Here is an 18,006-nt window from a genome sequence, read left to right as displayed (position 1 = left end):
ATTGAGTGCTTGCCTGCCCAGAATGGTAGAATGAAATGGATTAAAATCATGTTTATTCCTCCTTACCATACATACTGTTTAAATTGCAAGGAAGTCTTTGAGAAGAGCAGCTGCAAACATACAGGTCCTTTAATGGAAACAAAGGAAAGAACATTAATGGAACCAAAAAATGTAATTTGTAAAAAGAAAGATACTGAAAATAGTGAAGGAGAGGTTTAATAACTTAAATGGAGTTGTTTCTTCAGAGATCTGTTTGACAAGGTACTTAATTTTGAGAGAACAGCAACTATTATTTACAAAGTTCTACTCTACATGCTGTAAGAGATCCAAAATTGGCAAGATCGGATCCCTTTCTTCAAGGAACTCAAGTGCCTAGTAGAGGGATAAGACATTGATAACTAACTATTAAACACAACATTACATGATAATTGCATTAATCACTTAACAAAACAAAGTACTATGTGAGTTCTGAGTAGGAAGGTGGTTGGCAACTAGAGCACTAAGGGAGAAAGAGGAGGCATTTGAGTTTTGCTTTAAAAGGATTAGTAGGAATTCAGTAGGATAAAGGAAAATCATTTCAGGCATATGGAACTGACTGGGAAAATGCTTGAAGGTAGGAAACCCAGTCTATATTGAGGGGACAGAGAGTTATGCCATGGAGAAGAGTAACAAGAGACTGGAAATGTAGACTGGATCAGAGAGTTTTGAATTTATTAGGCAATAGGGAACCACAAAACATTTTTGGTCATAGAAGTAGCAATCTTATTTATATGAAAGATTATTCTGCTAGCGGTATTGTTGATGAATGGAGAACAACAAGCAGTAAAGAGCAGAGATTTGTGAGTAGACTATTTCAGGAGTCCAGTTGGATGGCTATGAGGACTTGCACTGAATATAGTGATAGCAAGAAAAAAGGGAATGGATGCCACAGCTACTACCAAGATAAATTCAAGAGGACTTGGGAACTGATTAATCATAAGAAGCAATGAAAGTCCTCTTGAATTTATGATTTATGAACATGGAAATTCAGTGGATGGTAGACACAGTGAAATTTGAAGCTGAAAGATAATTAAGTTGGCTTTTGAATTTAAGTTTGCAGTGTCAAAAGCATGTCCAGATAGAGATTAACTGTACACAGTTGAAGATGCAAGGTCTGGAATTCAAAAGAGAAGTCAGGACTGTGCATAAAAGTTTGGTACTCATTTGTATAGAAATTACAGTGAAGGTCTTGGGAATGAATTAGATTATGGGGCAAGAAAAGTAGAGGAGCAAAGTCAGGTCCCCACGATAAGAGTCAAGAAGATCAGGAACCAGAAGAGTAGTTAGAAGGAGAACCAGGGAAGTCTGGTATCTTTTCAGGCAGAGGAGAAGAAAGTATCTGAATATCTAGTGGATGAAGTTGTCAGCTATTTCAAAAGCTCCAGAGAGGTGAGAAGGTGAGGACTTCGGAAAGACTATTTGTTTTGATGATGAGAAGATCAGTAGTGAACTTTGAGAACCTGATTACCCAGGTTTTTGAGCTAATGAGTAGGTGGTAGCATAAATATTATTTTAAAGAAATTTAGCTATGAAGGTAAGCAGAGAGAAATAAGACTACCTGGAAAAAGGAGAGGTGGTTATGGATCAAGAAAAAAAAATTTAGGATTGGAGAGATCTGAACATGTTTTGTGGGTGGTGGCAGGCTAGTGGTGAAAATGAGATGGAAGTTACTGCAGCAAGACCATGAAAGAATCAGGAAAGAATGGGATCAAAGTAAAAACTTAGTGAGGAGCAAGGAGTAATCAAGAGAAAAGAGAGCATGGGTGATAATATTGACAAGTTATGAGCAGAGGAAGAGGAAAGCTGAGAGAGAAAGATCCCATCAGACCGCCTCGATCTTTTCTGTGAAGCAGGAAGCTAGATCTTTGCTTGTAAATGTGTGCACTATATATCATGAGAGGAGGAGGGAAAATGTTTATGACATTTACTAAGAGGAATGAAGTAAGGTATTAGTAGGATTGCCAAGGAAGAGGAGCAAGAGCCTGATTGAAGTGAATTTGTGGTGGACAAATTCAGCTGGACAATTCATAGAACTACTACTTATTCTACCAGTCTAAGAAGTTTCAGTAGGCATTTAATAGATGTTGATTTAGTTGGACTGAAGGCTTATTGAGTATTAGTGTACCAAAGACAAAGAAGCAGTTTGAAGTACAGGAAGGGTGGTCATGTTGAATCGTGGGTTTCTTAACTTAAAACTTCTGTATTATGTTAGTTGAAATGTAAAAATACAATTTGCTCCTCAAGTTCTAGATTTAATTTCTTTGTGTCATGAAGATGATATTAATTTCTGAGCTCCACCCTAGCCTAAACAACTTCAATGTTAGAATCCTATGATGTTTGGTTCTACTGACCCTGAGGATATTATAAATATAGCAATCTTTTTTTAAAAAAAATTCTTTTGAAATGAATAAAAGGAAACATAAGAGTAGAATTCTTTGTAGCTCAGCAAAACAAACTATTTCTTTAAAAAAGCTATAACCTGATCTTCAAAACTCAATTTTATCCTAATAATAGGTAAGGAATAAATACGTAATTGTTCCCTTTGGATTATTTTTTTGTTTGAATTTTTTAAAACGTCGTGCCAATGATATCCAATCTGGACTCATACTATATTAAGATATTTTAAATATCTAGAATTCAAAATTGTAATTGAGATTGATTTAAAATTTCATCAAATAGCCTCTTTTCCCCCAGAAAAACCTACCTTCATCCTAATGAGGTAAAAGTGAATTGCAAATAGTTTTTGTAGTCGGTTAAAAAGAAAGTCATATCTTCCTGACTATATTTTCATCAGAAAAGACCTAATCAAGATGTAATAGAAAATATATCTTGAGGCAAAATACCCATATAACATGGATGTCACTAAATCTGGTCCTCAAGTGGAATTCTTTAACTGGATCATGTGGCTTATGGGAAAGTTCTACATTCATTACTTTTCTTAGTCCCCCTTTGATGCTTTTTCTAAAGCAAGTATAACATACTTGCCAAAGTAAGTATTCTTCCAACTCCCTTTTACTTGGCTATGTTTCTTTTTTAGGGCTGTAATGGTAGTCGTAAATATTTAGGGGTGTCCTTTTTAGTGTTGTAGCTCACAAGTCTCCATCATCATGTTTCTCCCTTTGATTATTATTTGATATTGCTTAGCCAAATGGTCACTTTTTAGAAACAGGTTTGGCCTGATAGCATAACTGGTACAAAGCATCTCCCCCCCAAAGTCCATAAGATACTCTAACCAATACACACAGATTCCAGGATAAAGAGAGGCTCAGTCTTGGGGCACATATAACAATGGGAGAAACTCACGGCTCCTATAAAAAGTAAAATCCTCCTGGTCCTTTGAAATGAACCTGGTCCCTCGTCAGCTAGGAAGGGACTTGATAGAACCCAAGGCCAGGTTTCATCCCCTTCCTCTACTCATCTCAAGCATTTCCTTTTTAGGGGCTTGACTTCTCTCTCTTCTCCACTTCCCAACAGGTTATGAACTGGCTCACTATGATGTAGGTGACCTTACCAAATTTCCTCAGCCAGTTCATATATACTCCAGTCCAGCCAGTAGCTCTGAAAAAAACATCTTAATTGATCAGGACTTTCCCACTTCATTGAAAACCATGTTCACTCCTATGCTGGATTGTTGACAGAAATATGAGCACATAATATCTTGTCATTTACTTTGGGAGGGGAGGATAATGGATTGACTCAATTAACTTTCTCTTCCTTCCTCCCATACACACAAATAAGAGGAAGGAACTAAGAACTCTGTTGCTGCCTCCAGTGGGGAATTCACTGCTGTTGGGTCAGTTATTCTGGTACCAGCTTCTTTCCATAAAACCTGAACAGGCACAGGACAGGAGCCAGCACTACCAAGGAAATGGGGGGAAAATGAGGATGACATAGTACAAGCAGTAACTGGAAATCCCATATTGAGAGGTTGAGGAAGCATGTATAGTACAGCCGAAATTTAGAAGTAACAGCCTTGGAGCAGTCTCTCAATACAGAACAAAATCTTTCTTTAGAATTATGAAACCTAAGCCTTGCCTGAATGTGCCCAAATGGCCCAATGGAGGAATCTGATTGATAAATACCACTTCTGATATTAGTGAGAATAGTGAAGTTTGTAGAAAAAGCCTTATGCCTGGAGTTAGGAAACTTGTGTGGGAGTCCCAGTTCCTATTACACACGGTGTCACCCAAGTCAGCCTCTGTCTCCTCATCTGTTAAATTGTGATAATATTTTTCTGTTTTGCCTAATAAGATCACTTTAGGCAATGCATTAACAAATTGTAAACTAGAAATGTGAATTTTAAAAAGTTATTGTTGTTAAAACCTGGTCAATAAAGTAAAATAGGGAATATTGCAGAAAGAGGCTGCTTTTTTTTTTTTTTTAAGCAAACTTTCATATAAACCCTGTAGAACAAAGAACTCTATATAGTTGACAAATGCCTCTGGGCATTTTCTGTAGGCTCAGACTACCATGGAGTTGTTTAAATAACTTAACTTTACCTCCTAATACAGAAAAGTTGAGCTTAATAGCCTTCAAAACAGAAAAAATGTTAAGAAGAAATGTGAAGTAGAATGAATATATGGTACTTGAGTGCTCTAAAGAAAGATTAGACTTTCATATTTTTGATTTCTATTAACAGTAAATCAAGCTAAGGTAAATAATTACATTTGAGAGGACTTCATTGCTTTATGTGAAATTTTTATCAGATTTTTTAGAAATCTAGCTAACATCATCGTAAAATAACAATTGCAATTGAACAAATCATTATTGGGGGCATAAATTTGGTTGAACCAGTAGAATAGATCTGCTTGCCGATTTTTGAGGGTTTTGTTCTCCTGTATGTGTGTGTTTGTGTTTTATGATATGAAAAGATCTCCAGTTCTATCCGTTTGCTGTTACTTGAGCAGAGCCCAAACTACTAACATTGGCAGGTTCTACAAATAACACCATTATTAAGAGGCTAGATTTGTTGGGTTCTCATCTATGTAAAAATATCTTTGGTATATTGGGTATTTCTTATTCAAGTGATTCAATAATCGTGCTATTCTAATACTTGCATGTTTCATAGATAGAATTTTTTTCCCCTTATATTTCTCATGCCAGTTTCAGAATAGCTAAAATAAGATTGAAGTAGATATATTCTAATTTTTGGTCTGGACTTTTTTTTCATTGGTACAAGGAACTTAAAAAAAAATTCCTTGTCCCCTCTTTTTTCCCCTTTCCCCAGGGCTACTCAGAATTGTTTGGGGTCCTGAGACGTAGGTGACTTGCCCAGAATCATAGATCATAGGCCAGTTTGAGGGGGATGGGCTATTGAACCCATAGTCTTCCTGATTCCTTATTACGTTCTCTATACACCAGACTGTCATTGTCATATTATAGAGATAGGGACTAGAACCATGATGTCATCAGAATAGGGAACTCTGAGGTGAAGAAGTTGCCTCAGCACCTTCTTTGCTACTTGTGTTCTTAGAGGGTTGTCTTGCATGGAGGTTAAGAGACACCAGTGGTCACAAAGAGGTGTCAGAAAGGGGACTTGCAATTCAATTCCTGGCACCCAGGTGGCCCGGTAGATAGAATACAGGATTTGGAGTCAGGAAGCCCTGAGTTCAAACCCTAGCTCAGACACTTCCTATGTGATTCCAGATAAGTCTCTTACTTCTTTGTGCCTTCCCTCCTCTTCAGAAAAATGAGAATAATTAAAGCACTTCCTCACTTATTTGTTGTGAGGATTAAATGAGCTAACAGGTGCAGGAAGTGGTTTGTGGACCTTAAAGTGATGTATAAAAGCCAACTATTCCTGGTTTAGAGGCCAGCTCTCTATCCATAGGCTTCTTATTTTATGGGTGTGAGAATGGAATCACTGAGTAAGATATAATTATAAGGTTTAGAGTCAGAAGAGACGTTAGAGATCTTCCATGTTCACTTTGCATGTGACAGAACAGAGATTTGCCCATAGAGTCAGAGTTAGAACCCAGGCTTTTAAACTCCACATCTCTTGCGTTGGCTTGCAGAATCAGTGGCAGGATCAGAACTAGAATTCGTGCCTCCTGACTCACAGCATAAGGACCTCCCCATTGGTAGTTGTTGCCAACTCTTTACTGTCAACTCTGCCAGATTCTTTGGAGCCTCTATGATGTGATTGCATCATCGTTAGTCAGCTGATTCTCATCTTTCCTAGGGACAATTAAAGCCTGGGTAATTCTTTTCAGTCAACTGAAACCTGAATGAGAGGCTCACGGACTACATTTGTCTCTTTTCCTAGGAAAAAGTGCATACTTCTATTCTCTCCCTGTGTAGATTTTGTAGAGTTGACAAGAGTTTTTCAAGTTGGGGATGGTAGTTTTCTCAGTCCTTTAGATTAAAAAAAAATTTATACAAGCTAATTATAAGATCAGTAGTAATACAGAATAAAAATATTATGTCTTGATATTCTAAGTGTAACATATGAGTTAATAATATGTAATAAAATAACTTTCTGGCTAGCCAAGTATAACTACATTTTACCTCCCATCTCCCAGACAACCCTATAATGCTAGTTTTTCAAAAAACAATAGAGTAACTTTCAGCAGTCTCCCTGGACTAATTTAGGGAGCCTGCCTAAGGTCTTTGGGGCTGGGAAAAAACCTTCATGAGCATATTTGAATGTGCTGGTTCTATGGAATAATCAGAAGGTGACCAAATAAAGAGAAATAGAAGAAACACCTCTTTTCCCTGGTGTTTTTGCCTGGGTTTGAGAATAGAGCAGACTGGTGGAAGACTGTTACTGGGGACTGATGGTGTGTGCCATATAGTAGGGGTCCTCTAGGGGTAAAAGCCTCCAGGGATGGGTAGCTGACTGATTTTGTAGTCATGTCAACACTTGCCGACTTCTTCACAGGATGCAGCAGTTTTGTTAGTCCATCTGCACACTTCCCACTCCCTGTCCTCCTTTCCCCTAGCTGTCTTCCATTTTTATTAGTGTCGCATTAACAAGCAACCCAAGTTAGTAAAAGGTTTGTTGTATAACTTGCATATCCAAGAGGAAACAGGCATTGTGGTCGCTGGTGGAGCATTAAGGTTGTTATCCAATCAAGAGCACCAGTGAGATCAAACTAGAACTGCTCCACAGAGAGATGCAAAGGCTGAAAGCCAGGAGTTTTCCCTTGGTTGAAGAGATTGAGAAAGTGTTCAGTGAGCAATCATGCCATGTAGTAGTAGTAATAGTAGTAGGGACAGCTAGGTGGCTGTAGGGTTTGTCCCAAATGGGCTAATAACCTAATCATATCAGAGGCAAGATGTTCTTAGAGAATTCAGCATCATTTAGATAATCTCATTTTCTTTATCTGTATGATAAAGATAATGATGCTTACACTACTACAAGGTTGTTATGAACACAGTGCATTGTAAATTGTAAAGCCAGTCTACAAGGCTCTGCCAAACCTCTGTTTGTTTTTTAGTCTGGGGGTACCAAGAAGCCCCTGAGCACTTTGCTGATGTTTTATCTTTGAATGGTCTTATCCAGTGTTTTATAATGCAGGTGAAGGTTGAATCTCCTTTTAGACGATAAAAACTGTATTGAGAAATGGTTTAGACAGTCAGGAAGTGACATGAATAAAGCCTGGAGTTCAAATTTAACCTCGGGCATCTATCAGCTGTGTGACCCTGGTGAAGTCACTTAAATGGAGATAACAATATCACCTAATTCCCAGAGTTGTTGTGATGATCAAAAAGACTGTAAAATTCTTCCCACAGTGGCCAGCATATAATTACTATACAAATGTTGGCTATTATTACATACAAATTAAATTGTATTTTAAGTGTAGTTTGGAAGAACACTGTTGGGAGCTTGCTTCTTAAAGTGTAGAATTCTTTTGTAAAGTGAATTACCACCTAATTTACCTTTTATAGACATCATTTTTAGTTACTATATCACTTTATTTAAGATAAGACAGTTATAAAGTATTTTCTCTAATTCTTGGTAACCTTTTTTGTAAGGCTTTATTTACATTGTCATATCTCTAACATTTGTTTTAAATTCAATACATGATAGTTGAAATTTGATCAACATTTTCCACTTGTTTGTAATATATTTTTCTTTTCTACATATAACATTTAATATATATTTGATGATTGTTTTAGGAAAATGATATTCAATTATTTCTAATGGTTTTTTAAAATTTTTACTTAAAGAGATTTGTTTACTTAAAGAGAGTTTGCTTTGGGTTTTTTTGCTAAGACAATTGGGGTTCAGGGACTTGCTCAGGGTCACACAGCTAGGAAGTGTTCAGTGTCTGAGGTCACATTTGAACTCAGGTCCTCCCGACTTCAGGATTGGTGCTCTATCCATTGCGCCACCTATAGTTGCCCTCTACTTAAAGAGTTTTGAAAGCTAATTTTTTGTTGTCAACTACTTCATCTTGGATAACAAGAATTTAAGATTTCCATTCTTGTTTGGAAAATGAAAATAAAATTAGTGTTTATGAAATTAAGTTTAAAATCCTATCCAAGTCCACTTAGGAGAAAAGATCAGAATAATAAGACATTGATGAGCTATCCACTTTTCATATTTCAAATTTAATTTTGTTTCGTCTTATTTACGTCTTGCTGGACAAAACAAATCAAGTACATTCAACTGAATACACAAAGACAAATGTGTCCTGGACTAGTGTGCTCATTATGAGAGCAGCTAGAGAGTGGAACTAATAGGATGAGGTGCATGGGGCAGGAGAATGGGGAAGAGGGTTGCAAAGGAAAGTTTTGAGACTCTGGCCATGGGCTTTTGACATGCTAATCAAGGCAAATCTTTTCTGTTCTCTATGAGGATATTATGTTTTCCTTTCCTGTTCACTTTGCATCAGTCTTTCTCTTTATCCTTTCCCTGTCCCTAACTATCCCTTGAGATTTGAATCAGGAGCCCAATTACCTTTTTGATCTTATGAAAATTATAGAAAATAGAATCAGTATTTTCAAAACTTATTGGTGCTATATTTGGGATTGGAGCTTATTTCCCAATTTCAAAGATTATATTTTCATTGTAATTTAGAGATTACTGTCTAATGTTATCAAGTGCAGTTAATAAAAACACACACACACACACACACACACATATATATATATATGGCTTTCTGCCTTTTTTCATATTTTCTTCAACTGGTCAGTTGCCCTTGATGAATATTCTTTTAATGTTGTTAGTGTTTCGCTTGTTATTTGTGTTCTCTACATGCAAACCTCTCAAGTATCATTGCATCTTGAGTTTGTGTCCAAGGACTCGTCCTGTTTTGGGGCAAGTGCATTGTAGATTTGGAAGGAAATGCTTTGTAATTGTGATATATGTTCTTCTCTTGATTTTAGTCTTCTAAGGGATCCCAGGGCAAGAGGAGGAATGTTTCTAATTAAAAGGACAGTGGTTCCACTCATGGAACCCTATTTAAATTCAAAAGATTTATTAGTGTTGTGTCCTGTATTGTTTATCTACAGGTATTTTAACTTCCAAACACATCAGGAAATACCTGATGGAAGTTAAATACTTCCTAAAAACAGATTCTAAGTCAAATTATAAAGTCGGCAAATCTGTCTTTAGTGCCTGAGCCAGGTATTACGTTTTCCCCCTGCCTGGACTTAATACCCTTATCCTTGTCCAGCAGTCCCCTTTCACATCTAAGTCATCGAATCCGTCCCTGTCCTATTCCCGAGGAGCCATTTTACTAGTTTCTTAGCTAGCCTAACATTGGTCTCTGCTGTGCCTCATCTTCTTCCCTGGCCATTGAAACTCAACTGTATCGCATTACTCTAGTCTTCCATTATGATAAATAGTTGATATGATAAATTATTTTTCACTTATAATGACTGATTTGCAATTTCTGTCCTTGGTCACTTTATGATCTTCGTTTGGGTTAATTGTCTTATCTATCGAGATAACTTTTGTATCTGTATCTTTTATATATGGAAGGAAAGGCACTTCACCTCTCTCCCTTCATTCCCAGTGACAAATGCATTCCAGCCATACTCTTATGTTTGTTTTGGTACTAGTGGAGTGACTCTTAATGATGGAAATTTCAGAATGATGGGAAGTCATCTGAGGGCAGCTGGCTGGGGCCTACCCTTAAGTCATTACCTCTTAGGTAGCCATCTACTTACTGCTTAGGGTTTGGATTGAATGAAAGCAAGGAATTATTCCATCAACATTATGAGTCTTGAAACTCAAAAGCGTAACTTGAGTCAATGAACATTTATTAAGCAACTTCTATGTTCTAGTCACTAAGGATACAAAGATGAAAATAAAACAGTCCCTGCTTTCAGGAGCTTTTATTTTACTGGAGGCAAATACAACATGTACACATAGTAATGTCAAAAGGAAGCAAGCTTTGGTTGCTGGCGTTGGGGGAAAGATGTATCTAGAAGTGAATGTAATCTAAAAACAAGTCATCAATAAAACAAAATAAAAAATTGAAACATTTTTTTTTAAGTGAACATCTTAAGAAGTAGTTAATGAACTGTATTTTGAAGGAAGCTAGGGATTTAGAATATATCCCAGGTATGGGACATTACCTCTTCAAAATCAGGAGATTAAAAAGTCACCTATGGGAGACAGCTAGCCAGCTGACTTGACTCATGTGCAAAGAGTGATATGAAATAAGATTGGATAGGAGGGAGTTATTTTCTAGAGGACTTTAAAATGCATGCTTAAGTATGTGTGTATCTGTGTGTCTATGTTTTGTCTTGGGAGATAATGGGAAACCAATGAGATTTTGGGATATAGGTATTGCATGAAGAGTTCTATGTTTTAGAAATATCGTTTAGCAACTGTGGAAGATGGATCAGGGAAGGGAGAAATTGGAAGTAAAGAGACTAGTAAGGCTATTGAAGTTGTCAGAATGAGAGATGATGAGATCCTAATGATGTAGAAACTCTATAAGTGAACAGAAGACCTGGGTGTGAACAGTCTTATGGAGATAGAACAGATGAGACTTGGTGGAAGAAGAGGGAAGGGAGAGTGAAACAACTGGGATAACTCCAAGGTTGTGAACTGGAAAGACACTTTGTATCCTTAGTAGAAATAGAAAGATTGGGGAAAAGATTAGTTGGGAGGCAAATACAATGCAACTCTCTTTGTGGGCTTGAGAAGTCTACAAACATTCAGGTGGCTATGATCATTAAACCAGTGAGAACTGGTGAGATGACCAAAGAGAAATTGTATGGAGAAACGGGAATCAGTACTCTTGTACAAAGTAAGTGGTATAGAGTAAGAAAGCACTGGGCAGTCTTTCTTCTTCTTCCCCATTTTCATCTGTGTTCAAACTGGACACTGTTTTTATTTTTATTGAAAACTGAGACTCAGACTTAAAGAAGATACTCTTTTATATAGAAAGAAAAAAACAACACATTAACAGAGCATTCCTGAACTCTGCTTAGTTTACCTATATAATTTGATCAGATCAGGAAGAGAAAAAAAGTTCTTAAATTGTCAAATATTAGAATCACATCAAGTGATTTTTAAAGTTCCATAAAGAGTCACTTTTGACTTTGAATTCCACTGACTCTATACAGATCACTCTATTTGCATCAAATATAAGCACTTAGAACAAGGTTCAAGCTGGGTTCTTACAGGAGGGGGAAAAAAGGCTTCTTTTTACAAGTTTTCTTTGGAAAACAGAGAAGCAGCAATTTGTTTTTGTGAGAGCAATTGCTTTTTTTTTTCTTTTTTTTTTTAACTTCCATGTAGACATAGTAAGCTCATTTTTCAATCTAACTGCCCTAAGGTTTCAGTGTAGTCTCAATTGTAGCTTTTTTTTTTTTTAAACAAACAACACATAAATTATTTTGTTATCAACCGCTTACATTTTTACTTAAGTCATCTAAATTAAGCTTTATTTTCTTTCCTTCCCAATAGTTTATATAGATAGAAAGAGAGAGAGAGAGAGAGAGAGAGAGAGAGAGAGAGAGAGAGAGAGAGAGAGAGAGAGAGAGAGAGAGAGAGAGAGAGAGAGAGAGAGAGTGTGTTAAATTTTTCTTGACAAGCCCTATTTCTTCACACAAGGGCTGTTTTTTGTCTCTTTGTACCCCAGCACCTAGCACAGTGCCTGACACTTCATAAAATGTTTGTTGATCCCAAGTCTATTCGAAGATGGGGGTTGAGGAAGGGAAGGAATTAAGGAAATAAACATGCATATATTCTATGTATATATTACACACTAGGCTAAGCACTTTATGAATATTTCATTGATGGAATGAAATATCTTGATTTCCTTTGTGCTGAAGAGAATAGTTTCTTCCTATACCTTCCCATCCTAGTCCCTAGATGTTGAACTTTTAGGTGTTCTTTGTAGGGGAATGGTAGAGTGAATGTTCTGGACAGAGATAAGAAAAAGAAGAATGTTTCTCTGAAGCTCAAGAATTAAGACAACAGGTTCATGATTCTATTTTATTGCATTTGTTGTACAGATTGCTGGCTGCTTCAGAATGAGAAAAGGCCTAAATCTGACTGTTGAGAGATGTTTGGGAAAATTTAACATGTACAACAAAAAATCAAATTGAAGTAATATTCTTGGAAGAGCTCATCATTGGTTATTAATATATTTATAATATTGTTACTATTCAGTCATTTTAGTCAGATTCTACTCTTTGTAATCTCATTTTTTGGGTTTTCTTTAGCAAAAATATGAGAATGGTTTGCTTCTCCAATTCATTCTATGGATGAGAAAATTGGAGCAAACGGGTAAATAATTTGCCTAGGGTCACACAGCTAATGTCTTGGTTTCTAATTCAAGGTATTCCTGACTCCAGGCCAGGGGCTTTGTCTACTAGACTACTTAACTATCATTTATAGCATTATCAATTCATTTTTATAACAATTTGAGCACCTTTGTATCCCATGATACATTAAAAAGCCAGAGAACCTGGGTGATAAAACCATTTTACTTGAAGAAATCTTAGAGATAATCTAAACTGAGAGGTTCTTACCTTTTTTCTTGTGTCTTCATGAACCCTTCCTCATCTTGGCTTACAACAGCACTGATTGGTGGTGTGAGAGTGTGGGTTTTAATTTAGCCTTCCCAGTTTCACTAAAATCTGGCCATCCAACTAATTTTGAACCTATTTAATCCTGTTAGCATCTACTTCACATTTCTTCATCTTCTTTGAAGAGTCTTACACATTTTCCTCATATATCAGTTCAATAATGTTTATTAAAAAAGGAATAAGTTTAGTATGATATAATCCATTCTTGATAAGCCATGCTGTCTTTTTATAATTACCTTATTTATCCCTTTCTAAATATTCACTAAGTGTGGCCTTAATACACCCCTCTAGAATTTTCCCATGACCTTTCACTTCCTTTGTCTTTATTCAACTCCCTCTCTTCTTTCATCAGTACCTTTTAAAATCTTGTCAGTCCTTCAAGAATCAATTCAAATGCTATCTCCTTCATAAAACCTTTCCTGGTACCTCTTGTGGTAATTATTTTATTTTCTTGCTCTACAGGTGTTTCTGTATTTATCTTATCCCTCTTACTAGATCATAAGCTCCTTTAGGGGAGAGGTATCAGATTTTATTTATCTTTTAATCTCTCTACACATAGATAACCAATAAATATTTGTTGATGTGGGCTGAATCAAAACCCCACTTACATGATAACTACCAGCATTCTCCATTTATGAAGAAAACACAAGCATATTAAATAGGGGACCATAAACCTATTTTTATTCTCAGTATTTATTATTATATTCCTAATAGTACATAAAGTGCTAGACTTGGAGTCAGGAAGAATCATCTTCCTAAGTTCAGATCTGTTCAAACACTTAGCTATTTGACCCTGGGCAAGTTACTTAACATTTCCTCATCTGTAAAATGAACTGGAGATGAAATGGCAAACCACTCTAATATATTTGCCAAGAAAACCCCAAATGAGATTACAAAGAGTTGGACCTGATTGAAAAATGACTGAATAACAAAGATCACAATCTCTGAATTTCTGCTCTATTCTCTCTTTCCCCTCTGCTGGAACTCTATCTTTCCAGAAATCAGCAGGAGTCAGGATCACTAAATGTCTTTATTCTAGATCTTTACCTTCACCTCCAACGCCAGGTCACGAGTGCAAGTGAGCGTGAGTTCCACCACCCAAGTTTCTCTTGCTCCTCCCACACAAGTCACTTCCCTCTCTTTGTCTCACCAATCAAGTCAGCACAGAACAGCTGGGGAGGGTCAACCTTAAACAAGTTAATAGGGAACCGTCCAATTGGCAATTAGTCTCACGTGCTTCATCATCCAAGTGCATTGCTCAGTTCTAGCCCTTTACACCCCTCTAAGAGCTAAATCAAATCCTTTGAACTGAAATTATGCTACAGAGAGGGAGATTGCCGAACTGAAAAAAGGAGAATTGAATTTGGAGTCAAAAAACTTCAGTTCTTACACTGTCATGTATTCCTCTGTCTAGCCTCTGTCTCTGTCAGAGACAACATGTGAACTACCTACTTCCAAGGATTGTTTGTTGGGAAGAAAACACTATATAAATTGTAAAGTACTTTCTAATTATAAACTATTTTTTAGAATCACTTATTTTGAGAGGAGAGAAATTAAGCCAGAGCCAAAAGCCAGGTAAGAAAATGGTTAATGCAGTGGTGATCCCAATTTTTTGGTTCTGGAGCCACATTTGCACTGATTTTTAAAATTATCTCATAAATGCAAACCTGATACACTCTAGAATTTTGTGACGTTGCATTATACAAATATGGGTCTTAAGGAAAAAGCTCAATGTGCAGTTTGAGTATTGTGATTTATGTCATTAGTTAGCATTGTCAGAAATTGTCTGTGGGCTGCCTTGTTGGTGTGATCCCTAAGATACAGATTGGTGAGCACTGCTTTCTCAGAGCACACAATACCTAACAATATAACTCAGAGAGTGGGTGGTGCTCTTAACAAAAGAGCTTCTGGGAATTCTTTACTGCTTGAAAAGTAGGGCTTCAGATGGGAAATTAAACCTGTTAAGACAAAGTCTGTGTCTGGGTAACCGTACTGTACTTTGGTACCTTCCAGGGAAAGGTATAATGGGGAGTGTGTGCTGGTCTTGATGAGGCAGAGTTTTTGAATTGGAGCTGTTTTCTTAGGGAGGTAAAAATTTTTGGATAATAATCAGTTTGAAAGATATTTAAGGATAAGGATATAAGTGTTCATCTAGGCTTCAAAACAATTTTGAATTCAGTAAATATGTATTTAAATGCCTACTATGTTACATACATATTCTAAGATAAAGGTTGGGGATACAGAGACAAAAAGTATTTTTAATGATCCTTAACCTCGAGGAACTTTCATTCTTCTGAAAGGATTTAATATAAGCACAAATTAATAAATACAAGATATTTTGAGGAAGGAAAAAGCACTAAGAATAGGGAGGGAATCTTAGAATAGTAATTTCCTGAAGGAAGATAGATAGTGAGAAGTAGAAATGAGGAAAAAGTCCAGATTTAGAGAAAATAGTGTTCAAAGGTGTGTCAAAAGGGAAATGGGGGAGGTGGGAATGTTAGGGGCTTGGCTTATAGTCCGATTTGGTCACAAACTAGAATTCATCAAACGTAATATGAAATAATCTCATTTTTAAAACTCTTTAAGTGTTCACTTTTTTTTTCTTTTTTTCTTTTTTAAAAACAAGAATGAATTACACATTTTTGTAGCAGGAGGAATCCCTGAGAGAAAAAGTTGGGGATGTAATAAAACAATGAATCCTGGAAAGGAAGAATGATTCCTTCAAGAATGGTTAATTTCTATAAAATATCTATGAAAGTTGGGAGACTCAGATTATCATCTATAATAAATTCTACTTAATTCTAAACATGAAGCGTTGTTTTGAAAACAAAATAGTACAATTTTCCCCTAATCCCAAATTTTAGTTTTTTAAATTGATGCAGTATCAAAAGAGGATCAAAAGTACAGAAGTTTCCTTCTATTTACTAAACAAAGAAGAGGTCATTCTTTTTTGTTGTTACCATAATAGCTTTTAATTTTTCAAAATACATGCAAAGGTAGTTTTCAATATCTACTCTTGCAACACCTTGTATTCCAAATTTTTCTCCCTCTCTCCTTACCTCCCCTGGACAGCAAGTAATCCAATAAAGATTAAACATGTGTAATTCTTCTAAACATATTTCCACATTTGTCATGCTGCACAAAAACAAATCAGATCAAAAAGGGAAAAAATGAGAAAGAAAAGCAAGAAAACACCAACCAAAAAAAGGTGAAAATACTATGTTGGGATCTACATTCAGTTCCCATAGTCCTCTTCTGGATGCAGATGGCTCTGTCCATCACAAGTCTATTGAAATTACCCTGAATTACTTCATTGTTTAAAAAAAAAAAAAAAAAAGCTAAGTCCATCACAGTTAATCATCACATAATTTTATTGTAGCTGTGTACAACATTCTTTTGGTCTACTCACTTCACTTAGTATCAGTTCACATAAGTTTCTCCAGGTTTTTCTGAAATCATCCCACTGATCATTTCTTACAGAACAGTAATTCCTTAATCTTCATATACCATAATTTACTCAGCCATTCTCCAACTGATGGGCCATCCATTCAGTTTCCAGTTTCTTGCCACTACAAAGAGGACTGCCACAAACTTTTTTACACAAGGGGTTCTTTCCCCCCCTTTTGTGGTAGAAGTTAAGAGTACTTTCAACTGTTTAAGAGAAAGGCAAGGTGAGAGTCAGGAAGGCTGCTTTTCACTAGCTTTGTGACCTTAGACAAGTCACTGAACCCTGTTTGCCTCAGTTGCTCATCTATAAAATGATCTGGAGAAGGAAATGGCAAACCCTTCCAGTGTCTCTGCCAAGAAAACCTCAAAAGGGGTCATGGAGAGTTGGATGCCACTGAGAAAGGACTGAGCAACAATAAATGGAGGTGGAAGTTGGATTTAGGTCTTCTGACTCCAGAACCAGTGCTCTTTCCACTATACCACATTGCTACCTCCTCTCAGGAGTAATAGTGATGGAGAGAGTTCTGGGATTTGGAATCAGAGAACCTGGGTTATGTCCTAGAACGAATATCTAAATCTTTCATCATTTGTAAAATGAAAGTGTTCAATTAAATGATCTGAAAGGTCCCTTCCATTTCTAAATCTTGTAAAAGTATTTTGGCTCTTTCTGAACTCTTATTTGTTAGAGAAAGATACCTCTCTAAGTAGTTTAACAAATGCACACCAGCACAATATTCATTAACTTGATTCCATTGTATTTGCATTCCAACTTCCAAATTAACATTTACATATTTTCTCCCTGTACCCCCCACAAAGCAACCAAGTCATGGGGTCTCCTCATTGCCCAGGGGTGCTTCAGATTTGTTTATTTGTTTGATTTTTGGAGAGGCAAGAGACCTAAAGACCAAAAGGAAAGGGAAGCTCCTTGCAGTTACTAGGCCCTCACCAAAACCTTTTCCTTCCCACCAAAGTAACTTTATTGTGAAGTTTTTATTGTTGATATAGCTTAAAATATTACCCTTCTAAGAGCTTTTGCATTTTAATAGGCTTTTAACAAAATTTATCTTTAGAGATGGCATTTCATTGATGTTTTAGCTTGTAAGCCTTCTTGGTTTCTCTGAAATCATATCACATCTGCACATAGCCAGGTCTGAATTAAAGTTCTAGGAAAAGTTTTAATTAAATGATTTTTTAAAAGTCTGTGACTAAATAAAGGTTGACTGCTCTCTTTAACTTGCTGCCATTCCCCTTCTAAAGCAGGACAAACTTCCAGCACAGCATTTCTCAGAGTAAGTTGGTCACAGAAGACATGTATAGTTAAACAACAATAACAAATGATAATAATAGCTCATATTTGAATAGCCCTTCTTAACTACAAAGTGTTTCATCTTTATCTCATCAGCTAGCCTTTTCTAATTCTAAAAACTACAAGTATTATTATTTCTATTTTACAGATGAGAGAAATTAACTAATTTGCCCATGGCCACACAATTAGCCTAGCAGAGGAGCTGGCTTTCAGAC

General features: G+C 36.3%; 1 protein-coding gene across 6 annotated transcripts in view; it reads left to right on the top strand.

Moving 5' to 3' along the window:
• KCTD1 (potassium channel tetramerization domain containing 1) overlaps positions 1-18,006 on the top strand; it is a 253,367-nt gene that overhangs the window by 151,985 nt on the left and 83,376 nt on the right. Inside the window, exon 1 of one of the 6 annotated variants that reach the window (XM_074276999.1) lies at positions 14,284-14,613. The exons of the other annotated variants lie outside the window; for them this stretch is intronic. The gene's annotated coding sequence lies outside the window, so the exon portion shown is untranslated. Of the gene's footprint in view, positions 1-14,283; positions 14,614-18,006 lie in introns of those variants that run through there. 6 annotated transcript variants of the gene reach the window in all.

Source organism: Sminthopsis crassicaudata, chromosome 1 (assembly GCF_048593235.1).
Source record: "Sminthopsis crassicaudata isolate SCR6 chromosome 1, ASM4859323v1, whole genome shotgun sequence".
NCBI lineage: Eukaryota > Metazoa > Chordata > Mammalia > Dasyuromorphia > Dasyuridae > Sminthopsis > Sminthopsis crassicaudata.
The sequence above is the reverse complement of the archived record's forward strand: the minus strand, read 5'-3'. Positions and strand labels throughout refer to the sequence as shown.